This window comes from Xiphophorus hellerii, chromosome 8 (assembly GCF_003331165.1).
Source record: "Xiphophorus hellerii strain 12219 chromosome 8, Xiphophorus_hellerii-4.1, whole genome shotgun sequence".
In the NCBI taxonomy this organism is placed as follows: domain Eukaryota; kingdom Metazoa; phylum Chordata; class Actinopteri; order Cyprinodontiformes; family Poeciliidae; genus Xiphophorus; species Xiphophorus hellerii.
This window is the reverse complement of record NC_045679.1, coordinates 18,115,490-18,139,002: the sequence shown is the minus strand read 5'-3', so window position 1 is coordinate 18,139,002 and position 23,513 is coordinate 18,115,490.

Sequence of the window (23,513 nt, the reverse complement as noted above, 5' to 3'; positions counted from 1 at the left end):
GTTGAAAAGTAAATGAAGATGATTCACTGGAGAAAAGTCCCTACATTAGGTGAGGTCTCTCTTGTTTCTGCTGTCTAATCACAAATGAACAAAATCATCTAGATATAATTTGCAACTTTGGTTTCTATCTATTTCTATAAGCTTTACTGGTGAGGAGGAGTGACTTCAGTTTTTACTGTAGCTCTTATAGCAATCAGAAGATATTATATTATCGTCAAATTTAAAACACGGGGAGAGGGAAACATCATAAATAACAACGTAAAGACATAAAAACTGCATGACAGATTAACTACACCTGTGCTGCCAAAGTCAGAAACACATACCACACTTTGACCATAAGGAAACATTTTGTGGCCCTGCGACAGACTGCCGACCTGTCTAGGGTGACCCCGCCTCTCGCCCGGAACGTTATTTGGAGATAGACACCAGCAGCCCTCCCGACCACACTAGGGACAAGGGTGTAAGAAAATGGATGGATGGAATATTTTATGTGTTAAAATAGTAAAATAGTACTCTACTATCGCCATGAGGAAGCAAGATGCATTGATTCTTTTTTGTTTACAATGTCCATTGTATTTGGCTTGAAAATAACAAAATAAAGAGATTCAACAACATGAAGATGATTCACTGGAGAAAAGTCCCTACATTTTAAACCTTAAGATGCTATTGAGGTTTGGTTAGCATTAATAACCAAAATAAGCTTGTTTGCAGAAAAGAAGCAAAGAATCAAATGTAGGTATCTGATAGTGACCTATTTTCAATAACAACCTTTCTATGGTGTGTCTGTTTCTGCTTTTAAAGAGTCTTTACCACCTTTGATCTGCTGGATTTCTTTCTTGTGTCTAAGACTATAAAATAGATTCTTTAAAAGCATTAAAATATTCAAAATGCATCCAAAATAAAAGCTAGAAAAACAAGTGCCAAATTCAGAATCACCAGTGGCAGTTTAGAAATGGGTAACATGGCTCACTGCCCAGTGCAGCCATTTACCAGTGGCAAACATCCACAGAAGTCAATCAGATGGATAAATCAAAGCTTGAACAGCTTTCCAGATCAAGGTCTTCTCATAAAAATTAAACAGGCCTCAGTTTGATTTTTATGATATTCTTGGTCACTTGTGTTCTTGTAGTCTGTCAAACTCAATGAACATTATCAGAATCCAAATTTGAATCTAACAATGCTAATTTGCCGAACAGTCATGCCACCTGATTTGATCCTAATTATATTACAGTATAAATAACAAAAAATTTAATTCAATAACATTTTAGAATAAATAGTGTCTTCAATTGGACACATAGTTTCCATGTATTAAAGATGTGCTAAAGGCCTTAAAACAAATGTGTCATTTTAAGAACAACTCTGAACAGTGAGCTTTGACCTTTTTTTTTACCTCTCTAAAATATAAAAAATGAGGACTCAACTGAGGATGAGTCTTCATTCTCTATTGTTTGTTACAGTTACAGTTTTAAAGTTTTTAATTTTATTTGAAATAAAATATTATGGACAAATTTGGGAAAGTAGCTGTTCTTGTAGTTAGTTCCTAATAGATATTGATGGATATGAAACCTCCATGGATGACATGTCCTTTTGGGTTTTTTTCCCACTTTAAAGATGGGAGTGGTTAAACTCATTTCCTTATGTCAAGTCAAATTTATACATATGGACGTGATGAACAGAGAAAGTTAGATGCATTTTTTTAGCCAAAGGGAAACAGGAAGTCATGAATTACTAAATAAGTCACTTAACATTCTGGTCAGCTTAAAAATGAAATGTTTTGCAAAGGAATTGCTTAGGATTTCTCACATTTTTAGCTTTTGCAATTAAAATTCACTTTGCACTACTTTCTATACATGTCAGAAAATGAGCAATGAGCTCTGTATGTGAACAATTTAGATCCAGAACATGCATAGTCTGACCCTAAAGATGCTGTTTAAATACAACTACTGAAACTGTACTGTCAAGCGACCATTAAAAAATGACTAATTCATTGCGTTGGGCTGACAAAAAAAATTGAGTTGTGGTATTTCCTTTGCCTGTAGGTTATTGATCATCCTCAAACTATTCCAAGTGGCAGCTCACATATTCCTCCTCCTTTTGCAGAGTATCAGTCTCTATCACATCTAAGTGAATAAGCTCAACACCGCTGACCTTCCCTGAGCTAATGACCCCTGTCATCACGATGGCTCCACAGCAGCACTTTTACACCAGGGGGACAGTATAAACATCCGCTCCGCTTGAGTGACCCTCAATCACCGCTCCATAATGGCGGTTACCTTGGCACGCTGATATCCGTCATCATCAGTTGGCATTAATTTATCATAAGGGATGAAGCATTAGAATGTGCAGAGGGACAAAGAATAGTACAGCAGTGACAGGAGCTCCCTCTGGTGTGATGATAAAGAGCAGTCAGTGCCTCATGCTAGGCTGGACAAAGCTGGTCTTTTTTGTTACTTGCCATTTGTTTGTTTTTTAGAAGAATCATAAGACAATACTTTATTTACGTATACATTCCCGGCTTGTTTGTATTTCTTCTCTATGTATTGTAATTTATGAGAATAAGCGTCACCATTATAGACTGCAGATGTTTTTCCTCTTAGTACACCTTGTGGGTTTTCAGTTAGTTCAGAGAAGATGTGAGGTTTTCAGGGCAGATGGTTGCCTTGGTGTGAGGGCTTCATGGCAAAACCTCTTACCCCTTAACCCCCCTTTTTTATCTGTCACTGTGGCATCATGCAGCTCCTTAGTGGAGGGCAGCTGACAACCATTCATCCACTCATCAGCGCACACATCATGTCGCAGCTTGTCCTTGGTGTAGGGGCAGGCAGATTAGACCAAGCGTTTGCTCTCGGATTTTCAGATGTTTTTTTCTCCATAATTAAAAACAAAAACAACAGAGAGAGATTGGTTGGGGATAACGCAGGGTTTCTAAATGCATAGAATGAACATGTTGCTTTGGTTTGTTTTGAATCTGGACAGGTTTCCACAATCCTCTATGGCTGAGACTGTGCAGTTAATTGAGGGATTTGGAAAGATGACACTTCTCATTTAGCAGAAAAAAGTTTACAAGTGATATTAGACAATTACCAAAAATACACATGCATATGAATTTTGAATCAGTCAAGGAGAATCCTTCAAAAATATTTGCTGTTCATGTGCCAAGCAAGGGCAGAGTGGTTAGTACAGCTGCCTGAGAAACAGTGCTGGTTTTAAATCTTGGCAAGGTGTTTGCATGTTCTCTCCGTGGCTGCGACGATTTTCTCTGTTTAATTTGGCTTTATACCAAACACATCCATGACAGGGACACTCACAGTCGTGTCTCTTCAAACTTTGCTATGCATTTGGTGAGATCACATTTAACTCAAACTACATAAAGTTTTCATGAAGCTGTTGTGAAATTTTAAGACAAATCATTTTTTAAGACTCATAGTGTCAGGATCCATTGGAATTGATTTAGTTATTCTGATGCTTCAGTGTCTTAGAAGGTTTCTGATGTTTTGTTTTTTAATATGTCATTTGCCATTGCCTTAGTTTTTCACCTTCTCAGCTGTGCTCATTTAGAGTCATTCTCCAGTCAATCACACCAGTTTGTTCTAACTTCCTGCTTCTGCCAACAGTTGATCAGACTCATCTGTTTCACATCCAGTGATCTACCCTCCCAAAATTTAACAATGACCTGTAATACAGGAGATCAATGCAATCAGTTAAGTGAATTCAATGCACATATTATTGTTGTTTGCCGGTATTAATACAAAGACATAAATCTCAACAATGTGAGAAAATCTTATTTTTGTATTTCTGATGCTACCATTTTATTTATCCTCTTGATATCTTGCATAACTATCATGAAATTGAAATCGGTTCTAGCCATGCAGACAATATTTTACCAAAGCCATAAGTAAGTACAGATAACATGCACATTGTTTAGCAACAATAAAAGCCTGGTGTGAGAGATACCATGGTAAAAACAAAGCTTGTATTGCTTAGAAAATCAAGTCTATACTCTGTCGTTTTAGGGTTTTTTCAAATGAAAGTTGATCAGATAAATTTAGACACGCTAACCTCAAGTTTGATTTAGTAATGTGGTCGGTGGCCTGCTTGACCAGAAGAGAGTGATGCTACTTCTGTTAATCTGTGCTTTACTAGACTTTCCATGCTGCCTATACTTCAGTAATTTAAATTCAAGTACCCACAATGAAATTGTAAAGCATAATTTATCATCCACTCTATGTTGGTTTCTCTATTGTTCCCTATTAGTTTCAGGTTCCCTCTTGTGGGTTTTCTATCTCCTTTGATTCTTGGTTTTATAAGTTTTGGGCTGTGACTATTTTACGCCTGTGTTTGGGTCCTCCACCTCATCAAGATATGACACTTCATTGGAAAAGAATCAAACTCATCTTCATGGGATGGTTTATGTGGCAATTTAATTACAATCAGTGTCTAAAACAGCAAAGTTTTTTCCAACTGGAGGAAAAACTTCAAGAAAACCTACACCATTTAATCTTCCATCTTCTGAGTTTCACAATAAAAGTCTAATGATTTGTTTTATCATATCAAGAAATAATCATTTCACCTTGTAGTTGTAGAAATAAAATACAGGTAATTATTTGGTAAATTCTAAATTAAAAAGTTTTTAAAATGTCATCTTTGTTTAAAAATAAAATCAAAAGTGTTTTTTTTTTTAAATCTATATGATTTTAATGTGCAATCCTTTGTTTCCAAAGAGGCGACAGTCCTTCTTGTTTGATCTCCACATGTTGATCTGTCTCGATCACATGGTAGTACCACCTGTTTCCCCATCCTATAAAGGCATTTCCTCTGTGTGATGAGACACTTCCTCTTCCTGTGATCATACTTGGTCAGATAATGCTGTAATCCTCATGTTTTTCATCATATGTCTGTTTCCTTCTACTCACTACTCTCAATAAAGCCATACGTGTTCAGACTTAGAGAAATACATTTGATCTGATTTATAATATACGCTCGGCCTATGTCCTTTTTTAAAAAAAAAAAAACCTCTGTTGTCTTATTAACCTTTATTGACATCCATAAGCAGCTTTACGTCTCTGTACCTCCGTAGCGGGCTTCACTCTGCTTGGTTGATCCAATACGCTCTGCCCCTTCCTTGGCCTCCAGCCTGTGTCCCTCCTGCTTTTTGACAATGGAGAGAGATGAGGTCACTTGATGCCTCTTAGAAAGTCAGTTCTTCTCTTTTTTACCTCCCTCATATTCCCTAATATTTTCTACTCCAATGTCAGTGTTTTTTTTGTTTTTGATTTTTTTTTGCTTCCCTCTTCACCCGCCATTTTGCTGCTCTCCCATCTCTTCCAGTTGTCTGTCCAGTCCTCTGGGTGAGGTTGTCCTACCACAATGTAACTAAGCTTGCTCTTCCACTCAGCACCCACATTATTAAGTACACCGGTTCAAGTGCTTGCTAACACAAACAGTAAATTAGCCGATCCCATGGCACACAACCCAAACTATTTGTAGATGTGGCAAGGACAACTTGCAGAAGTTCAATCGTATTGGGTAGAAAGGTTATTTAAGGGACTTTGAATGTTCCCTGCTTATTGTTGCCAGGTAGGCTGGTTTGAATATAATGAAAATGCTGATTTACTGTGATTTTGAATCACAACCAACTCTCCAGTTTACTTGATTAGTCCAAAAAAGGAGAAAACATTCAGTGAGCAGATGTTATGTTGATGGGAATAACTTGTTGATGACAGGAAAGACTGGGCAGATTTGTTGGACATAAAAGAAAGGCAACCCTTGAGTAAATCAACCAGGAACATATGGAAGACCACACTGGCTGCCATTGCTGCCTGTTATGGACAGGAAATTGAATCTATAATTCACCCAGAGTCTCCAAAATTGGACAGAAGAGTCTTTTTTGCTCCAACTATGGATTCTGCTGTGGCATTCAGATTGTAGTCAGAATTTGCCTTGACCAATGTGAAACTCATCGTCATCCTGCCTTGTATTAATGATCCAGGCTTTTGTCCAGCAGGATACTACACCATGCCAAAAAGGTTCAAATACTTTCAAAGCTATGTCTTAAACATTACAATGAGTTTTCTCTACTCCAGTGGTTTTCATGGCCACCAGATCTCCATCTAACAGGCAGAGGCACAAATTAAGATTTATTATTAAGATTTATTATTTATTATATGCAGTGCACTGACACTAATTTCATGACTAAGTTGGTCACTATTGACAGGGATTGTAAAGAGAACATTCATTATGTTCCTCAAAATACAGTTGGGTGGAATTTCACCTCTTGCAGAGACTCCAGTTTCTGAGGGAAGTGAAAGAAGCACCTCCCCCTAGCACAGCATTATTCAGAGTTGTGGTTCAGAGATGATGGCACATGGTTTCTTATTGTGGTACTCCAGCTGCAATATGGCAGAAGGAGAGTCCTGCAGAGGTTAGTGAGGGGAGCTGAGATGGGCCCTACCTTCTGTTCAGAGTCTACTTCCCTGCAGGATCAGGGGTCTAAACTTTCTCTGAAGGCCGCCATGCCCTCTCTATGAACCTGTTTAAACTCCTCCAGTTCTATTTCTCATAGAAACACTGTTTTGTTTCCCTGCAGCTACACCAAATTCAACTCTATTATCAGAAATATGCGATGTTCAAATCCTGGGAAGCTGTTTTAATAGAATAGCTTGCGGTAAATGTCCAGAACTTTTCAGATAAAATACATTTTACGCTTGCGGTTGTGCTTCACAAAATGTTAACAAGTAGACACAGTTATCTGCTTCAGACACAGAAAATAGCTCAATTTTCCCTGTTATATTGCGAAAAGGTTCTCTACAAAACCTATGAATCAACTAGTTTAACACATCCATAACCCTCCAAACATCTGTGAGTTTAATTTAAAGCATACCTGCTAGGCGCAAGCTCCATAAATCAGCAGGGGAGCTTACCTGATGGAGTCTGAAAAAAAAAGTCAGAGTTAGGTATAGGAACACCTAAGATGTGAAACATGAGTGGTCTTAATGGCTGGATCCATAGATTGTTACAGTGTCTTAACCACTGTCCCTGAGCTCCTTCCAAGTTGTCAAACATAACATTGGAACAGAGTTTTATTGCATGGCAGCAGAAACACTCTCGCCGGCCAATTTTTGTATCCAGTCAGTTAACTGTTATAATACTGCAAATATTGATAGTGTGGTTTCATATATTGTGAATCTCTATATCATAGATAGTCATCACTGATAAATGTGTGTTATACCCTCAAGCCATTTTAAGCCTAAGAAAGGTTCTTTAAAGTCTTTTTTTTTCTGTTTAGAATCCATGCCAGGATTTTTTGTTTAGAATCCATGCCAGGATTTTTTGTTTAGAATCCCGGCCTATAGGCCAGGAGTTTCTGTCATGATGTTTTCATATGTTAGACATGCTTCATCAATTTCCCCAACGACTTCAACCTGCTGAAGAAAGGTCACCCCACAGCATTACTCTGCCACCACCATAGCCGTGGATCTTGGAAATAAAACCCACTTCTTCTAAGTGTGATCTCTTTAATTTGGCAGCAATGGAGAGGAAAGGTGTAAGAAACATAGCTAGAATCCACTTTCTATGCTTTATACCAGACTTGAATTGCTTTCCTCAACAGTAAATCAGACAAAATTTACAGTCAAAATCTATGTAAGACTTTAGATCATTTACAACACTCAAATAACACATCCTAGATCTGAATGAAAGAAATATTCTCATTGAATACTTTGTTCTGTACAAAGTTGAATGTGCTGACAACAAAATCACACAAAAATCATCAATGGAAATCAAATTTATTAACCAATGGAGGCCTGGATTTGGAGCCACACACAAAATTAAAGTGAAATAACACTACACGCTGATCCAACTTTAATGTAATGTCCTTAAAACAAGTCAAAATGAGGCTCAGTATTGTGTGTGGCCTCCACGTGCCTGTATGACCTCCCTACAACGCCTGGGCATGCTCCTGATGAGGTGGCGGATGGTCTCCTGAGGTATCTCCTCCCAGACCTGGACTAAAGCATCCGCCAACTCCTGGACAGTCTGTGGTGCAACGTGACGTTGGTGGATGGAGCGCGACATGATGTCCCAGATGTGCTCAATCGGATTCAGGTCTGGGGAACGGGTTGGCCAGTCCATAGCTTCAATGCCTTCATCTTGCAGGAACTGCTGACACACTCCAGCCACATGAGGTCTAGCATTGTCCTGCATTAGGAGGAACCCAGGGCCAACCGCACCAGCATATGGTCTCACAAGGGGTCTGAGGATCTCATCTTGGTACCTAATGGCAGTCAGGCTACCTCTGGTGAGCACATGGAGGGCTGTGCGGCCCTCCAAAGAAATGCCACCCCACACCATTACTGACCCACTGCCAAACCGGTCATGCTGAAGGATGTTGCAGGCAGCAGACCGCTCTCCACGGCGTCTCCAGACTCTGTCACGTCTGTCACATGTGCTCAGTGTGAACCTGCTTTCATCTGTGAAGAGCACAAGGCGCCAGTGGCGAATTTGCCAATCCTGGTGTTCTCTGGCAAATGCCAAGCGTCCTGCACGGTGTTGGGCTGTGAGCACAACCCCCCATCTGTGGACGTCGGGCCCTCATACCATCCTCATGGAGTCGGTTTCTAACCGTTTGTGCAGACACATGCACATTTGTGGCCTGCTGGAGGTCATTTTGCAGGGCTCTGGCAGTGCTCCTCCTGTTCCTTCTTGCACAAAGGCGGAGGTAGCGGTCCTGCTGCTGGGTTGTTGCCCTCCCACGGCCTCCTCCACGTCTCCTGGTGTACTGGCCTGTCTCCTGGTAGCGCCTCCAGCCTCTGGACACTACGCTGACAGACACAGCAAACCTTCTTGCCACAGCTCGCATTGATGTGCCATCCTGGATGAGCTGCACTACCTGAGCCACTTGTGTGGGTTGTGGAGTCCGTCTCATGCTACCACGAGTGTGAAAGCACCACCAACATTCAAAACTGACCAAAACATCAGCCAGACAGCATAGGTACTGAGAAGTGGTCTGTGGTCCCAACTGCAGAACCACTCCTTTATTGAGTGAGTCTTGCTAATTGCCAATAATTTCCACCTGTTGTCTATTCCATTTGCACAACAGCAGGTGGAATTGATTGTCAATCAGTGTTGCTTCCTAAGTGGACAGTTTGATTTCACAGAAGTTTGATTTACTTGGAGTTATATTGTGTTGTTTAAGTGTTCCCTTTATTTTTTTGAGCAGTGTATGTAGATGCTACAGGTGACCTTGTCCTGTGACCAGTTTGCTAGATGTGCCTTGCTGTTGCTCCAGTCGGAAAAACAGCATTACGCCAAGGTTCGAACTCACAACCCACTGAATCAGGTGTGCTGGCCTCCACAGGGTTGTTTTCATGGGCTGGAGGTAACTGTCTGCTGTTCGAGACAGGCTGTGGATTAGAGGTGGAGGGAAGGTGTCATGAATTGCGGTGGAGGGAATGGTGAGACAGATGCAGCAGACCCAGGATGAGATAAAGATGGTAATTTTAATACTGAATAATGTTCAAAAACAGTCCACAAAGATTCTGGCGGCATGGCTGAGCGGAAGCTAGGGCTCACACCGGTAGCAACAGAATAATAGCGTGGCAAATGAACAGGCAGCCGGAAATGACGCGACAAGCGACGAGGACCCGACAAAACACAGAGACACAGGTGAGACTAAATACACAGAAGGTAATCAGGGAACGAGAAACACCTGGGAGTAATCAAGGGGAAGACAGGACAACACAGAGACACAGAGACACAGGAAACTCAAAATAAACACACAGAAAAACACGGAACACAACAGAAGGTTGGGTGTGGCATTTTTTTTTTTTTTTTTACAATTTCTAATCACACAATCAAGCCCACATGTTTCACAGCGGGGATGGTGTGTGTAAAAGGTGATGCATTACAGTCACGCTTCTGGTCTGGACATGCTTGCAGCTCACTGCAGTGTGTGCACCTCAGCGTTTGTCCTCTTAACATCTCAGCCATCCCAGAGCAGATGCATCAGACGCCAGCAGCTCCACAAGCTGCATGTGGAGTCAGCAGAAGGACCAGCCATCAGTTCCTGCTCAAGCTCCCCTCAACCGGCCTCCCCCTCCTCCTGCTCCCGCTCTTCCTCATCCGGTTCTGGACCTTGCTGGCAGCCAAGATGAATGATTCATTCCCCAAGTGAAAAGAGCTGACTCATTCCTGCATCTCGGCTCCATATTTCCAAAGTGGATAGAAGCTAAATGGATTTACCAATAGCGTTTTCCCCTCTTGCAAGCTAGTGCAACCTTCTTGATCTGCTGCTGAATGTGCAGGAAGCAGAGGACGGAAATATACTGCTGCAGCTTTTTGCCAAAAGGGGCAGCGGTTAATTATTAGATAAGATGTAATTGTTCACTGAATACAGCTTTATCTAAATTGCTTTGACTTATTTGGTTATTCCCAATTTAAAAAAAAAGATGTGATCATTTAGTAAAGACGTCATTTTAAAGACTTTGCTAAATAGCCAGAGATCTGTTTGTTTTTGTCCTCCAAGATGTTTCGCTTGGAGACTTGGTGCACACAAATACTCACACACTCAGACTCACAGTGTGACATTCTAAGATGAAGGACATTTTAGTTGTGCTCTGCTGCATTGGGCTAATGGTCAATAACAAATTTATTTTCATCACAGTGTGTCAGAGTGTGTATGTGTGAGTCCTTCACTTCCTTCTCTGGCAGTTATTATGGACATTTGAAATTCTGTGCCAGCTTCCAGATTGAGCAGGGGGGGGGGATTACTCATCTGTCTGAGATATTGTGCTCCTTGGTTGTGTCTGGCTTTGCAGCTGACTTAATGAGAGTGGAAGGCTTTGTTGTTGCGAATTTCTCTATTCATCCAAAAAAGAGGAAGAGGAGGTGGTCCACTGAGGAGGGAAGAAGAAAATAAGGTAGCTGCTCTCAGCTCCTCTTCCTGGTGAAAAGCAATGACAACTAATACCTGAGGGCACTTCCTTATCTTCAGCCTGTCAACACAGACAGACCACATCTTTCAGCACAAGCTTTTCTCATCGGGGGGAGAAAAAAAAGAATCAACCATCTACCAATGGGAGTAAGCCCTTTCCCTGAAGACTGTGATGCTCTATCTCCGTCTGTGCCTCTGTAACCTTTATCATACAGTGTTTATGGAAGAATGGTTCCTCGTGCTGCCAAATGCTTAGACCTTCTTTCATTTCCGCATTTCAAAGCAAGGCTGAGATGTTCTCGGCTTAGAGGAAACAGGATGAGGTGAAGAGAGGAAGCACATTGTGAGACAAAAATGAGATTATGGGGGGTGAGAAGAGAAGACCAGGTACAGATTTAAAAGATGTGCTGACCGTAGGTATGGAGTTATTAGCGCGTGCACATAAGTATGTCTCTCTCTCTCTCTCAGATATTTTCCAGAGTTCTTTGTAAAAGATCAGATGATGCAATTCTCTGCAGTTCTCACGAGAACGGTGCCACTCCCAAAAAGAAAAAAAAAGTTTGGATTTATAAAGATAAGATTAAAGAGAGAGAGTGTGCACCCTTGATCATGTGTTCACACCTCAAATAGTCTGCACTCAACAGCAACTCTGAAAAAGACAAACATTTCTCTGCTACAGTCAAATAGTGTGATGCAGACTGAATTATCCAATCGGTTATGGACAAATTCATATACACTGTCTGTCATGCATTTGCATAAATCGCAATTTTATGGTATTTAGTCATTTCTTTCATTCAAAACAAGTATTTAAAAACTTTATAGACATGATTTCCACTATTTCTCACGTTACAACCACAAATATTTGCCTCCACCTCCATGGAGTCAATACCTCTAGCTGCAATTACACCTGCATCTCTGTTTTGGTATGTCACCACAAATCTTATAGATGTGGTGTTCGCTTTGGCTGTATGTCTAGTCTTGGGTCATTGTCCTGCTGTAGGGTTAACCTCCACTCAAGTCTTTTGCAGCCTTCAGCAACAACTATAGTCAAGTACAACAAATTTCCCTGTTCTTGAAAAGCATCCCTCATCCTGTTGCTGCCACCACTTTGGTACAGATTGTGTGTAGTGGTGTTAGTCTTCCCACATTTTACATATTGCATTTTGCACATGGAAAAAATGCTTAATTTTGGATGTATATAACCACTGGCCCTTATGTTAAACATCTACTTATGTGGCTTTACCCTCTGGGTATTTATCATAACTTGAAGTTTGTACTATCTGGTGACTGATGTGTAAAACAAGAAAGTGCACATTTTTACTTATCCCTGTAATTGCTAGATTTATGCTTAACCATTTTCCAGATGTCTATCCAGAGCGACTTATGAAATGAAATAAAGAAGGAAGTGTTAGGTTCTGTCAGAGGCGACAGTGATGAAAATTAAGAGATAGAATGAAAGCATAGAGGAATGATGACATACTACAGTAGAGCGTGTAGGGAGGTATGGTACAGGTGCTGAGGTAGGAGATGCTCTCTGAAGACCTGTGTCTCCAAGAGTTTCTTGAAGACAAACAAAGACACCGCAATTCTGGGGAGTCTGGCAGTCATTCCACCATTGTGGAAAAACGTGAAAAGTGTCTGGATTGTCTTGTGTGCACTACTGGCCTACAATCTGTTGACACTTTGAGAGGCCGAGTTATGATATGACCTTTAAAAGTTTGCCCAGTTCTGCACATACTCTTAACTCTCAGATAGTAGTACTCAGTGAGATGCTTCAAGCTTTATAACCCAACACTGCTTTAAGCTTTTTACCCCAATCTGTTCGTTGTGGTTCCTCAGTCCTCATTCTGTTTGTTTGCACTGAATTGTATTCATAAAGAGGTATCAGGGTAAAAGAGGTCTAAAAAACATCTAAGGAACAATTAAAAAAGAAAGTTGAATTTTGCTTCTACTTCACACTTATACACTACTTTGTGTTTTCCATTGCATAAAATTCACATGACACATGGGTGTTGGGGTTTCTGTAAGAAAAAAAAGCATTTAATGGATTATGAATAGTATTGTAAAGCTCTACATGTGTTCAAATATAATATTATCTGACATCAATAACCATTGTCTTTCATACATTCTCATAGCTATTTGACCTATTATAACCTAATGTTCAAAGATGCTTCCACATTTGATTTATTCAGCCCAGATAGTCAAAACAAATTAATATCAACAATATTAATTTGGTTCTTCAATAAAACATTTAAGGATGGTTCCAACTTCTGGACCAATCACATAGCATTGAGCTAACTGGGGCAAATAATATTCTATACGAGGACAGGACAAAAGCACAAAGAAAATTTTAAAAATCAATACATTGTAAAAAATAAATCAATAAAAAAAAATCAAAGATTTAGTCAGATTTAGTCTGAAGCCATCAGAATATGCAGAATCATGATGCTGAACATTTTATGAATCTACCTTTCAGCTCATCTCATCTTCCATTATGAAATCATGCATACTCTCTCTAAACAGAGTTGCAGAGCTCCACGTCCCTCTGCAATTTTGCCTCATAATCTGACTGAGACGGTAAATTGAAGAAATCTTTGTTTTCCACATCTGAAAATCTATTGCCACTATTATAATATAAACTGTGGATGGAACACTGATTTGTGGAAAACGAAATCTAGTTGAGCTGTACTTTAGATCTGAAGTTGGCTCTACCAGCTGCAGCATCATTAAAAACTGCTTCACAGCACACACAAAATAAACCTGGTTTGTATTCTTCATCCATTAAAAAAACCAAAAAACACACACACACACATATACTCTATACAGCCCATCTCATTGACTGGTACAAGTTGACAATGAAAGGTTGTTTTGGGGAACCTTGTTAAAAGGGAGTCGGTGAGGGGGAAGGGCATACACGAGTGAACATGTACTTTTAGTCATACGTTTAACCCCTGAATGAAACCACCAAACCACATCCGGGAAATAACCACCAAACCCACATCCGCTTGAGTAGAGAATGGTTGCTGTTTGCATGCTTGCTCCTTTCTTCTTAATTTACTGAAAAGCATTATTGTAAATGAAAATCTATACTTACTACACTGTGCTGCATTAGTTTCCAGGTGAAATATAATGCCTCCTCTTATACAGACATAAAAGGTTTCCCAAGAAGAAATCGATGACGTGCTGCAGTGTCAATACGCCACAATTAAATACACTGCACACAAAACAGACTTCTGCTGGCAGATGGGGTAAAAGGAAGAAAAATGAAGACACAAAACATGTAGTTCCAGCATTGCTCTGGCCTGCATGAGTATGAGACAAAACGTCAAAGACAGAGTGAACCGCTCATACATTCAAGGAATGAATACTTTTGCACAGTATCTTTGTGACCCTGTTTTGCATTTTGCTTCTTCCACTTCACTGACAGCCACTTCTCATGACAACATAGACCTTATGGACTACATCTCACAGCAAGGATGAAGTATTCTGTCTCCAGAGTTCTGAGTGGCTCACATCCTCTTGAATCCCACTCTAATATGATTGGCCGCTGAGTTAATTGTGGAGGTCACAGATGGATGGGGAATTGAAATGTTTCCTTGGAGGCCACAAAAACTAGATCACCGACATGGAGACAGCATTGCTAAAACTGAACTGTCATGATATAAAGACCATTTTTTTGTCCTCTGGAGAAGACCATACGATGATTCAAAATGTCGATATATATTACTAATCTGTTCATTTTATTCATACAAAAGGCAAATGAGTGACAGATTTTGTAAACGATTTGTTGTTTGCATTAGTTGTAGTTTACCTCTTAATTTACGTTTGATAATTTGTCTTCATTATCCCTCCTCCACAGGAGCCACGAGATTTATTCTTGCTACTGACAAATTCTCAGAAAATAAAACTTTTCTCAGAATTTAACACAAAGTATTAGTCTTACTTCAGCTCTTCATATTTCCCGTGTAGAAGCACCATTGTTCCGAAATCTGTTAAATGACAAAGTTTGCTTGCCTAATGCAGGACAAAGGCACCAGACGGAGTGAGAGGTCATTGTTTGTGTTATTTTATTTTTTTTTAAATCATGTTTAGACCTCTGCATTCCTTTCCAGAGAGAGGTGAGTGTCATTGCCATGATGAGCTGAAGTAACAGATGGTTGCTGGAGCAAGTCAGGCTTTTCCCCATCTCTCTTTGCTCACAATAACCCCACTGCTGTTCTCATGGTAACACTATCTGCCAAGTCTAAAGGATTGGATTTTCTGCAGGACACATGAGCTCCGAGCTGCAACCATTGGTGGACCCTCTTCTCTCCTGCACCTTCATCCTTCTCTCTGTCTGAGCTGAATGTATTATTTCCTCCTTCTAGCTGCCCTCTTTGTCTCCTTTATCAGGCCCCTCCTGTCCTCAGCTCGTCTGTCGACACCGCTTGTTGAGTCAACAGTTCCTTCTCCTCAGTCGCAATTTGTTTCATCATCCAGAAATCCAAACTGTGACCGAGTTTTATCAGTTTGCATGTGTAAATCCAGTTTGGATCTAATCTGCTCCATCTACTGTGCTATTGTTCCTCTCTTTTAGATTCACTCCATCCTCTGCGGGTCGCCTTTGTTGTATCAAGTTCTCCAGGCTGTGCTGATAGTCTTATCACATGACGGATGGTTTCAACTGGAAATCTGAGCTTTCATGGTTCACAGCGGTGATTCTTGCGTGCTTGATTCCCTGGTCAAACTCTGCAGTCAACCAAACACCCATTTATTAAATAAGAAGCAAAAAATTAAAAAAAAAAAAAAAAAAACATGTTTTGCCTGTAATTTATCAGACATTGAGGAAATTTAGAAACTTCCATGTATGGGAAGATTATTCATGTCATAAACTGAAGGATGGAAAAGAAGTATGATTACATAAGTCAAACTTCATCATGTGCCTTTTTAGTCTCACAGTTACAAAACAGGTTGTGTATTTGCATATATTTGAGTATGAACATTTGGTAATAGGATATTGTATTTACACTTAGAAAATAGGAATGTTCTTCTTTTATTTTATTTTGTTAGTGAAATGTCTCTCTGAAATAAAAAATCCTCATCAAAGGCTTCACAGATCACAAACTGTGTTTAAAGGAATCCATGATCAATGGATTCATTTAATGTCTGACCAGTCGATAGGTGTGCTTTTTATGCTTGTGACAATCGTAGAACTTCTGAATACCAAGAAAGCATGAAAAAAAAAAGCTACTGACTTGAACATTGACATGACGTAATATTAAATAAATATCTAATTTTGAACTAAAGACGGACAAACACAGCCATCACTCTTCAAAAGCACATTATCCTGATGTGTGTGTTTAAAGTTGGACCGAAATGGTGACAGGAGTTTGGAATGATCGTGATGAAATAAAGCAAACAAAAACTTACAGAGGATTCACGAGGAGAGCAGAAACATGGAGCGCGGAAACAGACACAAAAACAGGAAGATCCAATAATGAACAATAAAACCAGTGAAGAAGAAGAGGAGGAAGACGTTGGATGCAGGTGAGGTGACTGAGAATAAACTAAGAAAGTGGATGCAAAGGAATGATTATATACGGAAAGACCTTTCAAACAATAATGGGAACTGAAAAGATTATGGCAAGTACTAAAGAAGAAAATCAAGACAACGATCAAACAGCAAACACCTTTGAAATTTGCCTTTAATTTGGCAATGTAGAGACTTTTATTTTGGCGCTAAGCTACGAACTGTAAACCAGACATGTATTACAGCCCCAGGAGGGAGCACAGTCCTATTGACTGGACATGCAAAGAACAGAAAATTAATTCAATGTAAGCGCTACCTGATGTTGTTTAGGTCCATTTCATTTAGTAACGAGTTTTAAAATTTTGGGATGTTTTTTTTCTTCCTTTTTTTCTTGTGTCGTTGATAAAATAACTATTTCTTGGCTTTACGACCCATCAACAAGCCTTAGACAACTTTCCCTCCCACATCAAAAAAACACCACTGGTGGCTTACGGTTCTTGCAGTGCAGCTAGTGTTGCTTGGGGAAAACGTCAGCCACACACCACACTGACTCATACAAACGTTGTTTTTAAGGATATTTGATTCAAACAGACTCAGCGTGGAGTAAAAGACAACCAGCTGTTCTTTGGAGCAACTTAGATCTGGAAACAGTGGCCATCTGTGACACGGTGATTGAATGGGGTGGGGGGTGGGGGTGGGGGGGCTAGGGAGGGGGTAACCCATTCCGAATTCAAAACATCTCCAAATCAAATGCGGGCCCACACGCTCGTGCCTCTGCCCATCCCCTGCTCCATCAAAGGAGAAATTCAAATGGCGCGAGCTAAGAAGGCAAGCCGGCTCTCTCTGTGCGTCCTGCCATCCAAAGAGGTGAGCTCACCCAACCTTTTTTCCCCCCTCTTTCTTCTACTGACGGCATTGTAAATGGAATGAGTCTGGTTGCATTGCTGTATTACGGTGGGATAAAGTATCAGTCCTGGTAATCTTCCGTGGATTAATGGCTTCTTCTTTATCTGCTGCGACTGCTCCTCTCAGATGTCTGGCCGGGGCCAGGAGCCTCCTGCTGGAATACTAATGACAGACAGGCAGTTCCAGCTCTCCCTGTCCCCAGCTCCAACCCAGTCCACAGGATGTGTGTGTTTTGTGACAGTGTATGTGGAAAAAAAAAAAAAAAGGGTGTGGGGGGAGCACATGTGTGAAGTGCATATGCATGTAGATGGAGAAGAGAGGAGACACAGAAGGGGACTACATGCAGTGTAGGAGAGTGAGCGCTCTTGCCCCCCAAGACCCTGTTGGCTTCTTTGTGAGGTTGCTGCTGTCCTCCTTGTCTTGGTTGACACCTGCTTTGCATATGGGAGGGGCCAGGAGAGGGGGCACGGTGTTGAAATGAGGGTCCCCAAGGATGTGTGAGAGAAGGATGAGTGATACACATGGGGCTGAGGAGAAAGAGAACAGGATGAGAAGAAGGGGAAAAAAACATGGAAAACATGGAGATGTCCCAGCATCTGGACCACACAATGTTTCCATTTCCATGTAAGTTGACAGATATTTGGACTTGAGAAAAAAAAAGAAAAGGAAAGGAAGGGGGGAGTGGGGGGAGACAGAACGGTGGAGTTATCTCCAACTAAATCTATTCCCTGAGCAAGGTCACATTTACCCCATGCAGTTCCTGAGCTAAGAATATCGAACAGGCCCTTTTTTTGAAAAGGGAAATAACCAACAGTAAATGCCATCTGCTTCCTCAGAGAAGGAAGAAAAGAAAGAGGAGGAGGAAAGAGTAAGGAGGAGGGGTGGTGAGCGACTGAAGCACACCATGTACCAACTACTGGCCATGCCTGTGACAGGAGAAACACAGAGGAGAACAAAGGCTGCACACCATGAGTCTTCATTCATTTTACTGGTGGAACCATGAACCATCGAGAGAACAGAGCCACCAAGAGAATAGTAGTAGTAGTAGAAGTAAAAGTCCAAATTCAGCTAGCTTTCCAAGGTGATATCATAAGCTTCTTGATGATGTTCTCCAAAGCGCATCAAACCAGGCAAATGCATTATTTACACACACCTCTAGTTTCAGGACTTTGTATCTTGTACCTCTTGAACTTTTTCCATATTTTCACATGTTCCAACCACAAACGTCCATGTCCTATTTCTTTTCCACTTGATGAGTTAAACCAACACAAAGTAGCCCACCATTGTCCAGTAGGAGGATAATGATAGATGCTTTTTATTTTACTCTGATACTTGTAAATAAAATCCGGTGCAACCAATTGGAGGGCAAATGGGATCCAACTGTGTGTCATTTAAGAGTATAAATGAAGCTGTTTTGGGAGGGATCCACATGTTCATTAGATAGGTGAAGGTTATGACACAGAAACACCAACCTTTAAACATCTCACGGCACAACTAAGACATGTTGGGGGCGGAGGGTGGAACCTTAGTCAGAAGCAGCCAAGAGGCCCATGGTAACAGTGAATGAGCTGTACAAAACCCTGGTCTATTTTCTAGTGCAAATATAGCTGTACACTTGAAATAAGATAAAACTAACTTACTAGTAACCTTTTAGCAAGATATATGAGCTGGTTTTACATTAATTATTTAATAGTGATGAAAAAGTACTGGTTCCATTGACAGATTATTTCCCTTATAACATGGAAAAATGTCTTGTAAGTGAAATTCACTATCCTAGAGGTGAGGCATGATGGTGTCAGCATCATGCTGTGGGAATGCTTCTCTTCAAATGGACTGGCGAGTGTTTACAGGATAACAGAGGCAAAATATGTTTGAATTCCATGATTTTCAGCTTTGAGAAAAAAAAAAGATTGATCTCATTAGAAAAATAAAATACTCTTGGGTTGCAACATTAGAAAATGTGAGGGTTCGTGAACAGTTTTGAGCTGTTTTTAAACAGTGATGCTTAACACCAGTGCTTTGAAATACAGATGCAAAGACCTATTTGATTCTCACAGTCTCTGTGCAGTAAAGAACTACTGTAAAAACTGAATGCATATGACAGAACTCCGATCCAAAGACCTTACATGTCTTTCTGCGAACAGATTTATGTTTTCATTAAGTTCACAAAACTAAACACTTTCAAATGTTCTCTGAAGCAAAAGCACATGCCTTACTCAATATGTCCTCACAAATCAGATCGGCAGCTCCAAGAAACCCTTCCAGCCAATAAAAAAAAAACTAATGGATGACTGACAAGGAAATGATGCTTTATTAAAGCCGAGGCAGAAACTTTGAGATACATATGAATGACTCCTAATAAATGAGTTGACCTGATAAACCTGAGCTCAAACCTCCCTGCATTTTGAAGGGAGGCCCTCTGCAGTGTCTCATCTAGTACCTGACATTTGTAGATTTATGGAATTTTATTTTAAAGTTGTTGCTTTACAATTGGTGGAAAAGTTACTAATACTGTGCCACAATCAGCCTGAAATTACTGCCATATATACGACTAGGTCACAGCATGGGCAGTTTAGTTTGGACTACAGCTTTTCTCCCCCTGTCCTCTCAGACATCTGCTTTTTCATAGACATGTATGTATACTGAAAGTAACTACACAGATCCAATCCTTCATCTGGAAGGAGGCTTTGTAAAATGATGCTGTGCTTAAATAAACTTCACTAAGCTTGAATAAAATCTCCCACAAGGTCTGTCTCCTGCTTCTCCTTGAGTGGCTGTAAATAAAAAGCAGAGTTTACTGGAAAGCTTTTCATTAACAGATTGAAATATATATTTTTTTATATAATTTTTTTCTGACAGACATAAGAGAAAAACATGAATAAGGAGGAGCTTCATTAGGAATTTGACTAAAATCATAAACAGCATTATGTGAACACATAAAAGTAAAAAAAATATTAAATGCACAAGTTGTTCTGCTGTGAGCTTTGATTTCAGTTCTAAGTTTTCATGTGCTAAACTATGACTAAAGTTCGAACTAGTCTTTGGACTTTGAGCTTCTTCTGGAGGTTGAACTTGCACAACACTGTCTGTTTGCCTCATGATTTACTGGAGTCCATTCATTGTGAAGCTGAGACTTCCCCTTTCTTTAAACACCTGAATTTAACATATTCCCTCCACTTATAAATCTGAACCACAACCGGTGTTGAGTTTGATGGTGGGAGAACACTGGGGTCGCCAGTGATAAAAAAAACATGGGAACTCCATGCAGAAAGGCTCTTGGATGAGATTGAAACTAGGGACTTATTCCTGCAAGGCAACAGAGCTAACAACTGTGCCACTGTTCAGCTCAATTTCAAATCTATCCATCTGTTCTGTGAAAGCCTCAGAGGTTTGTTAGCACACATTAATGAAGGCAAATCATAATGAAAACCAAGGAACATGCAAGACAGGTCAAGGATACATTTGGGAAGAATGTGGTAATAAAAGTAAAGCTTCAAAAATCAACAAAGAAAACCAGTGTTAATCAGAGAAGCAACTAAGAGGCTTGTAGTATTCAACAAGATCTCCACAGCGCAGATGAGAAAATCATGACAAAATAAAAATAACTAAGGTTATTTATCATCTACTCCACAAATCTGGCCTTTATGAAGTGAAAAGGTGAAAAAGACAGAAGTGTTGTTTAAAGTTTGCCACAAGATATGTAAGAACAAACAAAACTGAACTGTAAGCAAAACTGAAACTTGAAATTTGAAGAAGGGATTTTCTCTATCCAGCCTGACTGAGTTAGCAGGACTTTAGTGGTACGAAGGAAAATATTCCCAAAACTGCAATGTCACACTCACGCTTAACAGAAGCAAGAAGTCCCGTCAGTTAGAAAAAAAAAAACAATAACATTTTTGTTGTTGGATGAAACATTCTCCATGTTTTTTCAAAGTTTCTATTTTTCATTTCTTCCACAGAAAAACCCAAGGAGCCAGCATGCAATTCACATTACAGTAGCTTCATTTTTTCGTCGATCTCCTTGCAGCTGTTCTTTACAAGTCACATCATGAATAGTGGGAAGCTATTTCATCTGCCGTTCAGTTGGAGCGGCATGAAGAGACTTCTCTGTTTGCTCTTGTGTGCCTCAGCGACTGAGAGAAACATTTGTAAGAGAGAGAGATGTCGGATGCTCCTCATTCTCCCTTCACTTTTATCCCTTCCCCAGTTTGTGTTACTTTCTGCTTCTTTTCTTGCCCTCTATCCACTCTTCTCCTTCCTTCTCCCTGACTTCCCTGAGCCTTATCCTGTGTGGTCCCAGTCAGCCGCCTTCATCTCTTTCATCTCAGTTTTAGAAATAATGAGTTTGATTGCATCACCCGCTGAGTAATTTGTCATAACTTTGACTTTAAAAAACATTTACTTTGATCCCCAGATCCCAAAAGGAAAAGTTGTCAGTGTGAAAATAATTGGCGGGTTTACCGCTGCGGATGACTTACAGTATAAAATCCCTTAGTGCATCAGTTGACATGACATCTACGAGGAGCATGAGGTCAGGACAAGACAGATGCACACAATACAACCAAAGATAACATCAGTGCAAGGTAGAGGGAAAAGCAGCACTCAGCTGCTATTGCTGCAGAGCAGGTGCACAGCTACCAGCTAGAGACAGCAGCTTGTAGAACGGATTCAGTCAATTTTCATGTTGTCACAATAAGTCCAGTAACGGACTGGATTCATAAGTGAGTGTGTGCCAATTATAAAAAACACAGTACTTCATAAATGTATTAATTTCACATAAACATTCTTCTAAGTCAGCAAAACCACAGACTTCAATGTATTTCAATGGGAATTTATGTTTTAGCCCATAACAAAATAGTGCCCAATTGTGTTCTGTAAGGACTTTTAACCTGAAAATCTGAAAGGTGTTGGTGTTCACTTCTCTAGTTTTAATTATTTCCATTTTCAATTCCATTCAACAACCACAAATTCACAATAAATATCAAGGCACTTTATAACAAGAAAAGGCATTTCAATCCAATTATACAGACAGATTCGAAGTCACTTGCATACTTTCCAGCTTGGTCTTAGTGATAGAATGTTGTTGAGGTCAGTTTATTATTCAGATAGTAAAAAGGTTTTCTTTCTAAAGAAAACAGACTGATTGAATTGAGTCACTGCCTTTCAGCAGCAGTTCTCCTGGACCAGACTATAGTGACAGTGAACAATTGTAATGAAGCATTAACTTTACCGTAATCCCTCATAGATACTGCAACAGAGGAAAAGGAAACTGACCTACTTTTAGTTATTTTGGGAATGTCTTTAAAGGCTTTGTACATAAAAACTGACATTTATGTCTATTCTTCTGCAGATCTACCTCAGTCAGATTGGCTGGAGAGAACAACCTTGAACTCTTGCTACATATTCTCCTTGGATTTGTTCTAGACTTTGAACAGATCAATCTGACATATGAAATATATTTTAGTCTAAACCACAGACAACAACAACCATGTTGTTGTTGTCTGTGTGTTTAGGCTCTGTAGGTGAACCTCTGCCCCAATTGCAAGTCTTTGCAACCTCTAAGTTCAACTTTAAGGGTATTTTTATAGCATGTTTCAAAAACAACTGTTATTGGCTAAAGTTGTGTATATAAGGTAGCAGAATAACAACAAACTCAGACAGATACCTATTAGAGTGTCTATTCAGTGCTTTACAGATCACCACTAAAACTTTAAAATCAATTCCAAAAACAAACAGGGAGCCAGTGAAGAGAAGCAAGTACAGGAGAAATATGTTCATGGTTTTCAGTTTGTGTCAGAAAACGGCCGGGTTGCAGCATTCTGGATTGATTGAAACATGGCAAGTGTGAGTGAAACCAATACATAAAGTTGAAATATTTAAGTTGGGATGTAATAAACTGTGTATAATCTGTTTGAAGCCTTTACAAGACAAAATATAAGTGTGGCATAAAAAACACGAAAGGCTTTCTATGTATACAGTATATTGGAAGTGCTTTGGTTGTCACCTGGTCCGAAAACATGAAGATAGATCAAAGTATTGTATACATATAAATGAAAATAGATGTCATATTCTCTGGCAATTATATCTAAAGGCAGGTTGTAAATAGAAAATGAAATTGGGCCAACAGTAGAGCTCTGAGGAACTCCACCAGTGAGATGGGCTGGCGAA